Genomic DNA, 13,820 nt, shown 5'->3' on the forward strand with positions numbered 1-13,820 from the left:
CGAATTTTTTATGCACTATATTAGACTTTGTTATATGGAAGTTTCACTGTATTATTATAGTGCTAGTTTGTGTTAATTTCTGTGATACATTTTTGTTCACATGATGAATGTGACTGGGAAATTAAGAAGAATAACTAATAGGTTTTAAGTTATTGGTTAAACATCTTATTATTATATTATCATACACCAACAATTTTTTAAAACTCAATATTTTAACAATATTGAAAACTTTAAGTAGGTGTCTAGTGCTTATAGTTTATAATATTCAATAACATTTGGTTCAACATTAATTTAATGTTTGTCAATTTAGTGTATTAGATAATACATAACTGATATATATGTATATGTATACATGATTACTAATCGTACATATTATTTGTTATGTTACCGAAAATGTGAATAATCAAGGCATTGTGTATGTGTTTAATGAATTATAATGTGTAGGTAATAGTATGTATGATGTTAGATGATAGATATTATAATAACCAGTATGAATTACATTTTTTTTTATATTGGTAAGATGATACGTAAAATTACAAGGTATTTTTTATACGACCCCTAAATAATATTATAGATATTATCTTATTCTAATTATTTTTCTGATTTTTATAACGCATAATTCTGAAATATGCCATCTCTAATAGCATTTTTGAACATTTGTTTGTGAAATTCATCTTTAAAAATCTTAAGTTTGTAATTGCTCCGTTTATATTCCTCTGAATTACAAATGTACTGCTATAGAGTCCTATCTTACTGCTCAATCAATTCTCTTATTTGATGGAATCCTTGCAGTCGTCCTTTGATCTTTTGTGGTTATTTTAAGATTACTGATTATCTTGGTAAGAAATTTGGGCTTTCTTACTTTTATACCCCCAGTCCAACAATTCTAAATTACATTAAGTTGGACAATATGGCGAACTAACTTAACTAACTTTTCGATAGGTTATCAGCTTTAGTTATAACCCATAAATCGATACCTTGCGATCCTTACCACACTGTGTTGTCATTGACGTTTTTAACGAACAATGGTGTTCCAACAATGGATTCTTCACAAAAGTTTTTGATTTCTGCCTCGCTTCTTACCCAAATATCTATAATTTATTAACATTTTTCAACTGCGCCTATAACTTTCGCGATACTTTCATGTCGACTCAGGCACTCAGGTACGTTTTACGATGCCCTGTACTCTTGCGTGCTCAAATTTGTACCAGAAATTAATAATCATTCCGAAAAATTTTTCGTTTTTTATAGTTATTTAAAAATATCAAAAATATACATATAAGCACAAATGTGTTTATTAGATAAAGATATAAGTTCAAATTTTGACAAAATGGTGTACTTTAACGATCAATCGCGATATTTCCCATTGGTGTATAACGGTTTTTAGTTATTTGGTTGCAATTCAAAAAACGTATTGTTGCTTCACTTTATTGCTCGTATTGTTATTTTCTATACACAAGGAATTTTCAAAATATTTAGACTTACTTTAAGCTATTTGTATCACAAACCTATGCATTCTTTTATATGGTATCTGCGTCGATATCTTGATAGTAAACCTATATTAACCTATTTTAAATGAATTTATTAAATCTATAAGAGAAATTCGACGATAGTAAACAATTATAGAATTCAAACGTAAAAATCCTGAAAAATGCATAGACCTTATACTCATAAACGGAGCATTACAAGTTGGAGGGGTTGGGTGGAGCGGTCACAGCCATCATCATTGGCAGAGTTGTTATTTCTGACAACACAAAATATGTTTATTCGCATATTATTAAAATACAAAACTAAAAATGCATATTTTGAAAAAAGCATAATAACCACAGTAAATAATAAATAATAAATCATATATTCAATAAACGAATATATTATTCATTCAGAAAAAATATAATTTTTGTGTATTATTCATGAATCCATTATTGTTCTATGCCATTATCATACAATAATTGTTAAGACTCAATAACCGATCAGTCCTAACCTGAAATTCTATTGCGCATGTGCGTAGTAATTGAGTAATAATCGAACCACGCACTCACGTGGGCCCGCTGAATCTAAGCCCATGCTCTGTCTATTAGTATAAGGGCTATGGAAAAATTGTACTTTTTGCTAAAATATAAAATAAAATAAAAATTGTTCATCTTTATACGTGATCGATAAGAGTAATGCCGATTTATATTATGATACATTATAATGGTTTCTATAGTTAAAACAATACCTGGATTACTTTTGAGAAAAAAACTATTTTGACGTTTATATTTGTGTTGAATAAAATGTGTTAACTGGAAATGTCTGTAAATAATTCTTGAAACAAATTTGTGTATTTCGCTTTAAATTAAATTATCAATGATAAAGAACTGCAGTCGCTAAATTGTTTTGTATGAAAAAAATATATAAAACATTAAATCACGTTGTTTGTTTCTAAAGTGAATTACTGTAAGGATTTGAACATTTTTATTCGTTTTCATTTTTTTATACCCAAATAAAATTCTCTATTGTATATTAAAATAGTAAAATGGTACAAATTTTTGGTTACACCACGTTTTAGTGTTTTACTATATTTTTGTATACAGGTTTATCCACCAATTATCCTCAGTACTCACCCTATTTTTCTTCAATAAGGCAATTATTTAAAATCTGATTTTCGCAATTTTTAAATATACTTAAAGACTATATTTTCAAATTCTTGAGATTTGTTATAATGCATATTAAGAAGTGTCCTGTGGAGGTACAAACTTCTGTTATTCAAACGAGAACTCCTGTTGCCCTTATTATGCTGTAAATTATTTAGTGGATAATTGTTCTGAAAATGTTGACGTTCTGACGTAGGTAAAAAATCAAAATTAAAATGAGTCATTTTTGAGTTATTTTATTTTGTGTACCTTTTTTCTTTTATCCCCATGGTATCGACGACGCTGTCCGGACAGCTTGCGCATTACTCGGATAGGCAGAATATTAAGAAATAATTATTAGCCCATAATAATGTGTTTGTAATATATGGGGAACATAGTTATTATAGAAAATGTTAGTGATTAACAGGGCTCGGGACTTTATGTGCTTAAAATCTTAAAAATATGCGCATACATATGCACCAAAAAATATCAAAATATGCGCTTTAATATGCATTTATTTTTAATTAAAAAATACATACTTATTCAAATTTAATTTTTAAAAAAACATATCTTGTACATATTACTAAAAATGTATATTTTAAACATACTATATTACTAAAAAAAAATGTCTAACTGTTGAATGGGAGGTCTTTTGATTTTTCAACACTCAGCATCTTCTATACCTAGCAATTCAAACTTTTATGTATTAAAAAATAATCATTTTATATAATTCTAATTATGTACTTACTTGCGTTACACTGGATTATCAAATGTTTTTTTATGTTATCGACTTTGAATGACTTTCTATTATTTGTAAGTAAAGTTTTATAGGCGGAAAATGATCTTTCTACGTTTACCGATGTGATGGGAGCATATTTAAAATATGTCAGATCATTAATATCTAAGTCTTCTGGTAAGTCTTTCATGTCAATTAATTCACCGTTAAGAATGTTTTTAATTTTCTTTAGCATAGCAAGACCAACATTTTTCTTCAATACATTTTCCATCTTTGTACAGATATTTTTCCTAGTTGTCCCAGTAAGACTTTTCATTGCAACACTTACATTGTCAATAATTTCGATTGAATCAGCTAAAGAAACACCTTCAGTTTGCAATTTTGTAATTGATGTAGTAAGAGAACTAAAATTTGATTTTATGTATACTAAATCATTTTTAATGTGAGGTGTTGCCAAGTATTTTTTTGCATTTTTTATACTCAAAGCATCCTCTGAATCTAATTTATTAACAATATTGAAAATTATCTCAAAGTGTTCACAGTAATATATGGCTGCATTTATCCAGGTGCCCCATCGTGTTATAACTGGCTCTGGAGGTAAAGGTAAATCCGGTGCCTCAGTTTTAAAAAAAGCATACGAGATGGAGCTTTTCTAAATATTTTTTTTGATATTTGAAATCAGCTGATCAACAGATTCATATTGGCTTCGTACTTGTTCAGCCACCCTGTGTAGCCCATGTGCAGTGCATGTAACGTGTATCATTTTGGAATATAAAGCATTTAACGTTTGACCACATTTCACCATGTAAGGTGCTGCGTCCGATAAAAACAATAAAACATTGTCATGTTTTATACCATCTGGCCATAATATAGAAAGAGATTTGTCAAATAGCTTACTAACTGTAGAATAATTAACTTTTTCCAGTTCTTCAGTGTTCAATAGAAATATTTTTCCAGATTTTTCAGCTTCCAAAGTACCAATAATCACGTTTGCGATAAATCGACCTTTTCGATTCGTCGAATATAAATAAATATAAATAAATCGGTCGTTTCGTCGATCGATATCCAAATTTTATGATCAGAAATATATGCTCTTATTTTTTGCATAGTTTCAATAAAACAATCATCAATATAGCCTTTTCTTAAAGTTGTTTCGTATGGTATCTCTTTCCCTGTGTAAGATTCCAAAAAATTTCAAAATACTTGGTTCGATAATTTACTCAGTGGAATGTTAGCCGATAGCAATGCTTAAATAAGTCCATATTGAAAGTAGACTTTTTAGTTGTATTAGTTTGTGTAATCATTTGTTGGGTTCTTGTATTGAACATTTCCCTCCGTTTTATCATGTTCACATGTTTAACTGTTTGTATATGTTGTATTACACTAGATCGCCGTTCATATTCTACTTTAATTTCACATATTTTGCAAAATAAAACTCTTCCATCTGCGGAAAATACATTATCCCCAAATTCCAGAATGAAACTTTTCAACCAACTAATTTGTGTTTTTTTTTCTTTTGGCATATTATACTACAAATACGAGCACTAATAAATACAAAATAACGAATACAAATACGAACACGAGAACGATTGACGATTTATAAATTGACACGATAACGATCGTAGTCCGTCGATCACTGTGTACTGGCAAACAAAATAATACTGTAAAAGACAGATTAAATAAAAATAATATTGTCTTCAGAGCGAAAAATAAAATGGGTTCCCCGTAACACTATTGATTATCACCTCATCGGTATTATTGCTGACAAAATCATGTAGATAAAATTGATTACCTAATTTACTAAAAATATGATTTAAGAGTAATTAATAATCAAAGATTATTTTAAAATATGCAATAAAAATCAATAAATCTTAAAAATATGTATTTGTAGAAAAAAATTCCAAAATATGCAAACATAATATGCACAATAAACTTTTAAACTTGAACTCCAAACACCACCACACAAATTTGTACCGGATCAGATTTATTCTATTTACTTCCCGAACAAATATGCAAATGCATAAAGTCCCGAGCCCAGGTGATTAATATTAATCAATCAACATTAATAATTTGTAAAAATTTTTTAGGACTTTATATCCTTAATTTAAACATTTTAATAACTGAAAAACTAGTAGTTCAAATTTTGAATTAGGTACATCAAAATTTTCCAAAAATTCACCCACTAAAATAATCGACAGTAAAAAATTGGGTTCTCATTTGAAAAACAGAAGTTTGGTTCACCACAAAATACTTCAGCAGTACAAAAAAATTTAAACATTTAAAAAAAATTGTCTTTGAGTAGGTTAATTTAATTTAATTCCAAAAATCAAAATTTGAATATATTTATTATTAATGAAAAAATGGGGGTGAGCGTGCTTGGTGAATCACTCTGTATATTGTGTATAATTTACAATTTTAGTGATGGTAAATATAATAATATTATATTAAGTAATATTTTAACTTATAGGCATTTTAATTAGTTTAACGTATATCTCTGTGTAATATGTATAATATCGTACCAAATCGAATGAAAAGTTTAAATGTTCAATCAAATATTTTTTAAAGCTCGCTGTTTTTAGTTGCATTCATAATTTTTAGCCGTTATATCATATATTAATCTTTTACCGGGGAACGGAGTGGCCGAGTGGACTAAGGCCTCGGTTGTGACGCACACCGGCGCTGGTTCAAACCTCGGTTCACGGGCGGCATTTTCCTTTAGGCAAGTCACGGTGTCCGGAGAACAAGTGCCGCCATCCCCCCGGGCATGGCAGATACCTACGGGTGCCCACTTGAAAATCTGCCAAAACTACACACACGTTTTTACCAACCAACAGTATCCTCCCCTACAAACAAACAAACAGCTAATGGCCATAGTTGCCGGGCTCAATGAGCAATAAAAAAAAAATAATAATAATCTTTTACCGATTAATGTTTACTTAATGGTTTGTACAAATTGTAGGATTGTAATTAATTTGTAATTTAAATGATATTTTGTTTTTATTTTTGTTTTTTAATTGGGTTTTAATCTAGTCTTGTAGATAGCCCCCCCCTCCGTATCATTGTAGATTTGGATAATTGCAATGTTAAATAACTATACATGACGTGTTACAACTCGAAATGTATTACCTATATACTGCTTCAAAAGCAGCCCATTCCTGCAAAAGATTATTTTATGGACATTTTTTTATACCGACGTATGATAGTATACTTGGAAATATATTTATTATGTATGGTACAACAAGCACTGTTGTTTGCTAATTATTATTGTTAATCGTAACAATTAACATTTTTAACGTCTTACGTCATATTTATACACCAGTGACCACTGATCAGTACAACACCCCCATTCACTTTCACAACCAGCTAAATCACTTTATATTTCTTATGATATAGACTTCGCTGTGCATGATAACATATTTAGTTCCTATTAAACTATGTAACCCTTTCATAGAAACAGCAATGATGTATCAAACAGTACGATTTTATTATATATTATTAATATTCGATCGTTATAAAACCATATTTTAAGAATCGTCATCCACTCATCTAATCCTCATCAAATAATTTAATATAATATAATTTTGAATAATGTAAATGATTTAATTGTATCAGCTAATAACCTTGTAGTTGGTACTTAAAATATTACGTAAATAGCTAAAAACCGTATTTATACGCAAAATAATTAATGTATGACTAAATGTCAAACTTTCGAGCAATACGATTGTTTTATATTTTGTTTATTCATCATAATAATAATTTGTTTTCATTAAATTAAACCAACCTCAGACCTTACGGCTCTATTGTTACCGAGCCATTATAATATTAAAAAATACAAATAGTTTTAAATTTTTATTAGCTTAGGTATTAGAACAATTCAATAAACAAACAATATGGTCACTCATTTTAAAATATAATGCAGTTTTTCGTATTCTAGTCACGTTTAAATGATAAGTACGGATACTTAAGTTAATAAGTCAATAATAATAATATTATCAGTTTTCCAAACAAAAATGTATTATAATACATTTATAAGGTCACATAATATTATATATTAGGTTATAACTTATAATATTATGATATATAACCAATATATTTATGAGTATTTAGTGTACTAAAAAAAATTATAGAAAATCATTAATCATACTATCATATATTTCCGCATTCGTCATTCATATTTCGATTTCAACTGAAAATTATTATTCCTAATTTCATTTATTCTATTGAATATTCATTGAAAACTCTGTTGAAGTATAAATGCACAGCATTTCATTGTAAACCGAACTAGTAATTGTTCAATAAAAGGAACAAGCTATTGAATGTTTTCCATTTTATTTTACCATCCTATCGAGGTTTTTTTGGCTATGGTTACAGGCTACAGCTTACACTAATATTGTAAGGTAGTTCATTGAAGTTATGCAATTATAATATTTCAGCGGGTCTAGCTGTAATACGTGTCGTCAAATATTTGAGTTAAATAATGTCTATGTCTAACATTAATTTCTTTATTTAAATGTTATCATCATCTCTGTCTCATTTTAAAACGTATGAATTATCAAATGCAATTATAAAACAACTTAACCGTTTGTTTTAATGTATATCTATCTAGTGAAGCGTCTCTCATTAAGTTATATAAACAAACATGTGTTATGTATCTACTTGTGAGTTTCATATTCATGTTTTCGTCGGAACTTCTGACGTGCCTATCTACATTAAATTTTAATATAGTCCCTTTAGTTGTTACAGAAACTATAACTATTTGGATTGTTATTACTATTACTATTAGGTACTGTTATTATAATTATTATAATTATCCATGCCTAACCCCATTTTTTTAATAATGCACTTATTCCAATTCTGATTCCTGGGGTATTTAATTAAGCTTGAAGACCAAATTTTCAGATATTCAGAATTTTCATACCATTTAAGAAGACGTGTACTGTGGGCTGTAGGCTTAAATTGTAAAGCTGATGATTTTTTAAAAATATTTATGCATCTAAAACGAAATACGAATGATTATTTTCTGAGATATGAAACTTTTTACACCAAAGATAATAATCCTAAATAATGGTTTTATATAAGATACATAAAATATGACCTATGTAATGTGTATTGTGTAGTGTACTAGTGTACCTAATAGGTACTTATTGTTCTCCCACTATTTTTATAAATTATAAAATGATAATATATTAAAGTATTAATTATAATTGCTGTTTGCTATAATTTTAAAACCCTTATGGCTCGATGGATCCTCTAGAAATAAATCTATTATAGTGGACTAAAGTATAGAAATAATTCTTTAAAGAGAGTAAAATGTACGCCTTAGTAAATAAAGTCTAAAAACACAGAAATTACTTGATCGTATTTCGATTTATATTCATCAATATTTTCAAAAAAAATTATCTGCCTTCTTAACCCTTTATAGGAAAAAAATATGTTCTCATTTGAAAAATAAATTTATATCACTACAGGACACTTTTTAATTAGCATTAAAGTTCTAAGTATTTAAAAAGTGAACTAATTAAAAATTCCAAAAATCTAAATTTTAATAACTATTAATTATTCAAGGAAAAAACTGGGGTAAGCATGCACGGCGAAGTGGTGAATCTCCCTGTGTACGTAATATTGTTCATAATATTAAGTTTATTCATTTTATTTTTCATTATTATTTACAATGTCTAACTATATACGCAAAATAAATATAAATATAAATATGTAGTAACAACAATGTACATTTATTTTATGACTTGTGCTTAGGGTTAGGTCACACTGAAGCGGAATAAATATTAATTAAAAAAAAAATATAGTTTCTTTGATAGTCACCTATATACGTAATATACAATTTATTATGATATTGTACCTTGTAAGAAATGTTAGTTGATTTTTAAAATTTAAATTGTCACTATTATTTTTTATTGTATATAATATATTTGCTATTCTTGATTTATAATACAGTTCTGAGAGTAATAAATTATTATAAAAGTGCAAAAATAGTAAATAATAATAACAGTAAATAAATTTGTTTTATACAGATGTAATTGCATTTTTTTCTCACTATTTTTAAGTTATCATTACAAAAAATGTAATTTAATAGAATAAGAAAATGTTTAAGTCAAATGCACCTACATTTTACCAATAATTTGTGTTTTAGTTATCAGCATGTTATTATTACACCTAACTCGTTAACTGTATTTTCAATAAAATTGAATTAATTAGATAATCTTCATAATAGTATTGTGTCACATTTACTCTCAAGTTCCTACCAAATGCTTTTTTTTTATTTATCATATTTTTATAACTACTCTAAAAACGGAAGTGGATATAAACTACAAAGACTTGAGAATTTAAGTTGAAAGTTTTTTTGCCTATATTTTATAGACGTCATTTTAACTCAAAAAGTACCTTCTTAAATTCTTTTGTGTTTTTTTTTAACTTTTTGTTATTTAGGTAAACCTATTATGACGCATTATTTAAGCTGAGTATCAAATTGTTTTTTCTCTTTAGTCACTATTAATACAATAACTTTTAATTCAGCAGGAAGTTTGCGTTTGGGCGGGTTTGTAAAAATTGCAATGTGTTTGGGCAATTTAACATAATGCTTTTGGGCAAGTGATTTTAAAGCATTATAATGTGTTTGGGTGACCCTTTTTAATATCTTAATTCCTTCAACCGAAATCGTTAATATATCGTTTATAAATTACTAAGTATTAGTAAAAAAGTTCGTTTTGTTCTTAAAAATGTTTTAATTTTAAGATCCACATTTGGTACACTATACGTAATAAGTAATAACTAACACTAACACTACACTTTAACGGGTTCACGTTTCCAATTTTCGATATTATTATAATTTTTTTTTTTTTTAATTGATCATGAAGCCCGGCAACTAAGGCCATTAGCTGTTTATTTTTTTATTTTTAGGGGAGAAATCGTAGGTTTGTAAACACGTGTGTTTTTGGTTTGGCAGATTTTTTAGTGGGCACCCGTAGGTGGGGGATGGCGGCACTTCTCTTCGGACACCGTGACTTTCCCGAAGAAAAATGCCACCTGCGACCGGGTTCGAACCGGCGCCGGTGTGCGTCATAACCGTCGCCATAATCCGCTCGGCCACTTCGTCCCCTAAAACTGATATTAATTTTGACATAATTATTAGGTTTAGGTTAAATATAGTACAATATGATATTTTATGCTAATATTTAGGATTTTATCATTTATATTGTATCATACTCGCTCAAACACAGTAAAAAGAAATCTCTCTAAGATATTGTTTTATTATTAGATGGGTAAAAAGGTAATTCGCCCAAACGCATGACGCCCAATTCAGCAGCAATAGTATCTATATTTATCACTTATCAGGACCGCGTGCATATCGCATAATATGTAATGTGTTACCATACGTAGTACGTACGTTATGTTTGTGATAAACACACTACATCCACACGTTTCCGTAATGGCGTAATACATAATATACATATTTAATATATCGGTTAATACCAATATGGACCAATAATACCATTCGGATTTTCCAAAAGGGTTTAAAAGTAATTTATTCCCATAATATATGTCTTATTTCTATTGAGGGTTTTATAGCAAACTATTTGAATGTTTACGACGTACAGGGTGGATTACGAGAACTGTATTACTTCGCGGCATTGTTTATGTTGTACAAATAATACATATTATATAAACTATATAGATTTGAATATTTCTCTAGATATTTTCGTATAGTTATATAAAAATAAAGGCATGTTATTAACGTCAACTCTGTGAAAATAATATAACTTAAGTTCTATAGACTTATTCTTCTATATAATGCGCCACGAAATAAAAAAAGTCCTTGTAAATTATTATTATAATTCCTTCTGAGTTTTTCGGCACTGACCCTTTTTAGGTTCTACCACATGCCTTTTTGGCATTCTTTATGGGTGAAATTCCCATCACTAACATGTTTTATTCATAGTATTATTTAAGATGTTCAACATACATTTCTAAAATACGACTTGGAATTACTTAAATACCTACTTCAAATGATAGCTGGAATTATTGTGGTAAAACGTCTTTAATATTTAAATCTTAATCGTATATAATTGAATCACCGTTTAAAATATTTGCATGCAACATTATGGTCGGTATACAACCAAATAATATGTTTACTGATCTTATAAATAGGCACCTATTAAAATTAATATAAAAACGAGAATTTAACTTTTACATTGTAGTATTATAGTTTTTATCTAATATAACAGAAAGTAATTAATATTGTGAATATTTTATATTTATTAATCTTATGCTTACCTATTAATTAGTTATATTATGTACAAACAATCAGAGTTTGTCGTTTGCGCATCATCAATCTTACCTGTACATTACCATAATAATATGTTTCTAAAACATGGTACACATTATGAATTATGATATTATATATTACTGTATATTATAGTATACAGAGTGATTAGCCAAGTATGCTCAGTCTCATTTTTTCATTTAATAATTAATTAATTTAAATTTTGGTTTTTGAAGTTCTTAAATATAGGTAGGTTAGTAACTTTAAGACCATATTTTTAAATTCTTGAGATTTTTATTCTGCTTAAATGGTTTTCTTACTTAGGTTTATTAAATGAAAACACCGCCTCCTCCTCTCTTTTTATACTGTAAATTATTAAGTGGATAATTATTTTAAATATGTTGATGTACCTAAATCAAAATGTTAACGAGTAGTTTCCAAGCAATTAAATTGTTAATATTAGGAATAATAGTGCTAAAAAATGGTTTTACAAAAATGGTCTAATAAAAATATAAAAAGATATTATACTTACTAGATCTAATAAATATTATCCCCGGATCATTTTTAAAAATTATACATTTTTATAGATTCATTTACTGAAATTTCCAAATTTCCATACCTCCCATATCTAATAGAACCTTATCATGTACCTACTTATTACCCTAAAGTTAAATAATTAAAATTTAGATTCGTCAAAACTTTCAGAAAAATTATTTGATACATAATCTATAGTAGATAGGACCTTCTCCTTTCTACTGTGGAACCCCCGTTATCATTTGAAAATCAGAAGTTTTTAGCACTATAATATGACACTTCTTAATAATAGTAAATTAAAGTAGAATAAATTAAAATAGATATGAGCCTGAACCACAAATTAAATATTATCACGGATAATTATATTTTTTTTATTTCCTACTGAAACATGTAGTTATTATTCCTATTGAAATGGAAATAATTATAATATGTATTGAAAATTACTTTTGTGAGTGATTGAATGTATGAAATGTTATTGGGAAAAATGTTGAAAAATAAGGTGAATATAAAATATAAATCCATAATCACTTACATGTTACATAGTTAAATATATTATATAATATAATAAAGCTAAAATTTTATAACTAAGCTGCTATGTAGTTTTAAAAAATTAGGAATGTTGGGATGTGTGGGTGGCAAAGCCCCAAACGAGTCAGTATTAAATAATTTTGCACTCGGAACGCAGTTTTTAAATTGTTAGATTAAGATCCTCCACTTAATAATTTCCAATTAAAGCATTGTTTAAAAGGATTGAAAATGTTTAGAGAATCACCCTGTGTACTAGGTAACATATTATATACATATGGTGCGTATCGTACTTTATACCATTTAATATAATATTATAGTCATCACAAACTATATTTTATGTTTTGTAAACGTTTTAATTTAAAGAAAAAAAATTATTTTGAAGAATAATTAAACTTTACGTAAATGAATCATACGATTTTACACTTCTACTGATTAAATATTTAACATTTTTAAACTGTAAATAATTATGTTTTTTATTTTATATACCTAATTATTGATTATTGACGTATATTCATTACAAAGTTGAATACATTGCATTATGATTCAATGTAATGTTGAATCTACTTTTACATTATTTTAAGTTTCAACATTTTTCACCCTGTGAATAAAATCGCTTAAATCAAAAATTTACTTGAAATTCGTTTTATGAACCTGCAGGTGTGTAAAATAACTTGATCATAAACATCATTATAACCTTAATAAATAGTAATATCCTAACTATTAAAATAAATATGTAGGTATACAATTATAAAGTTTAAATTTAAATAATTTTATTTATGGCGTTCACATCGTATAATATCTATGTAAAATGTTCATCTCAATATTCTCTTCGTAACCTGCAGTCAAGGTAAGATAAACAACGAATTTTATTTAGAAGATATCTTTTTATAACAGTTTAAAAATTAACAGTTGGTACTTTATGTTATCGTATAAACCAAAAATAACATCGTAAAATTATACAGTTTTATCACTTATTTTTATATTACTATTAGCTATTAACATAATATTGTAAACATTTATTAAATCAAGTATCGGAAATTATATACCTATTTGAACGTCTTTACACAAGTAAAAGTATACATTTGTCATCAGACACATACCTCATATTATGTATTTTGAATGTATACGCTTT

At 27.5% G+C, this 13,820-nt stretch overlaps 1 protein-coding gene across 1 annotated transcript in view; it reads left to right on the forward strand.

Annotated features, from left to right (window-relative positions):
- Window positions 1–13,820, forward strand: part of LOC132942595 (prolactin-releasing peptide receptor) — a 122,660-nt gene that overhangs the window by 81,214 nt on the left and 27,626 nt on the right. The window lies entirely within an intron of this gene.

The sequence above is a fragment of the Metopolophium dirhodum genome, chromosome 4, assembly GCF_019925205.1.
Source record: "Metopolophium dirhodum isolate CAU chromosome 4, ASM1992520v1, whole genome shotgun sequence".
Lineage (NCBI taxonomy): Eukaryota > Metazoa > Arthropoda > Insecta > Hemiptera > Aphididae > Metopolophium > Metopolophium dirhodum.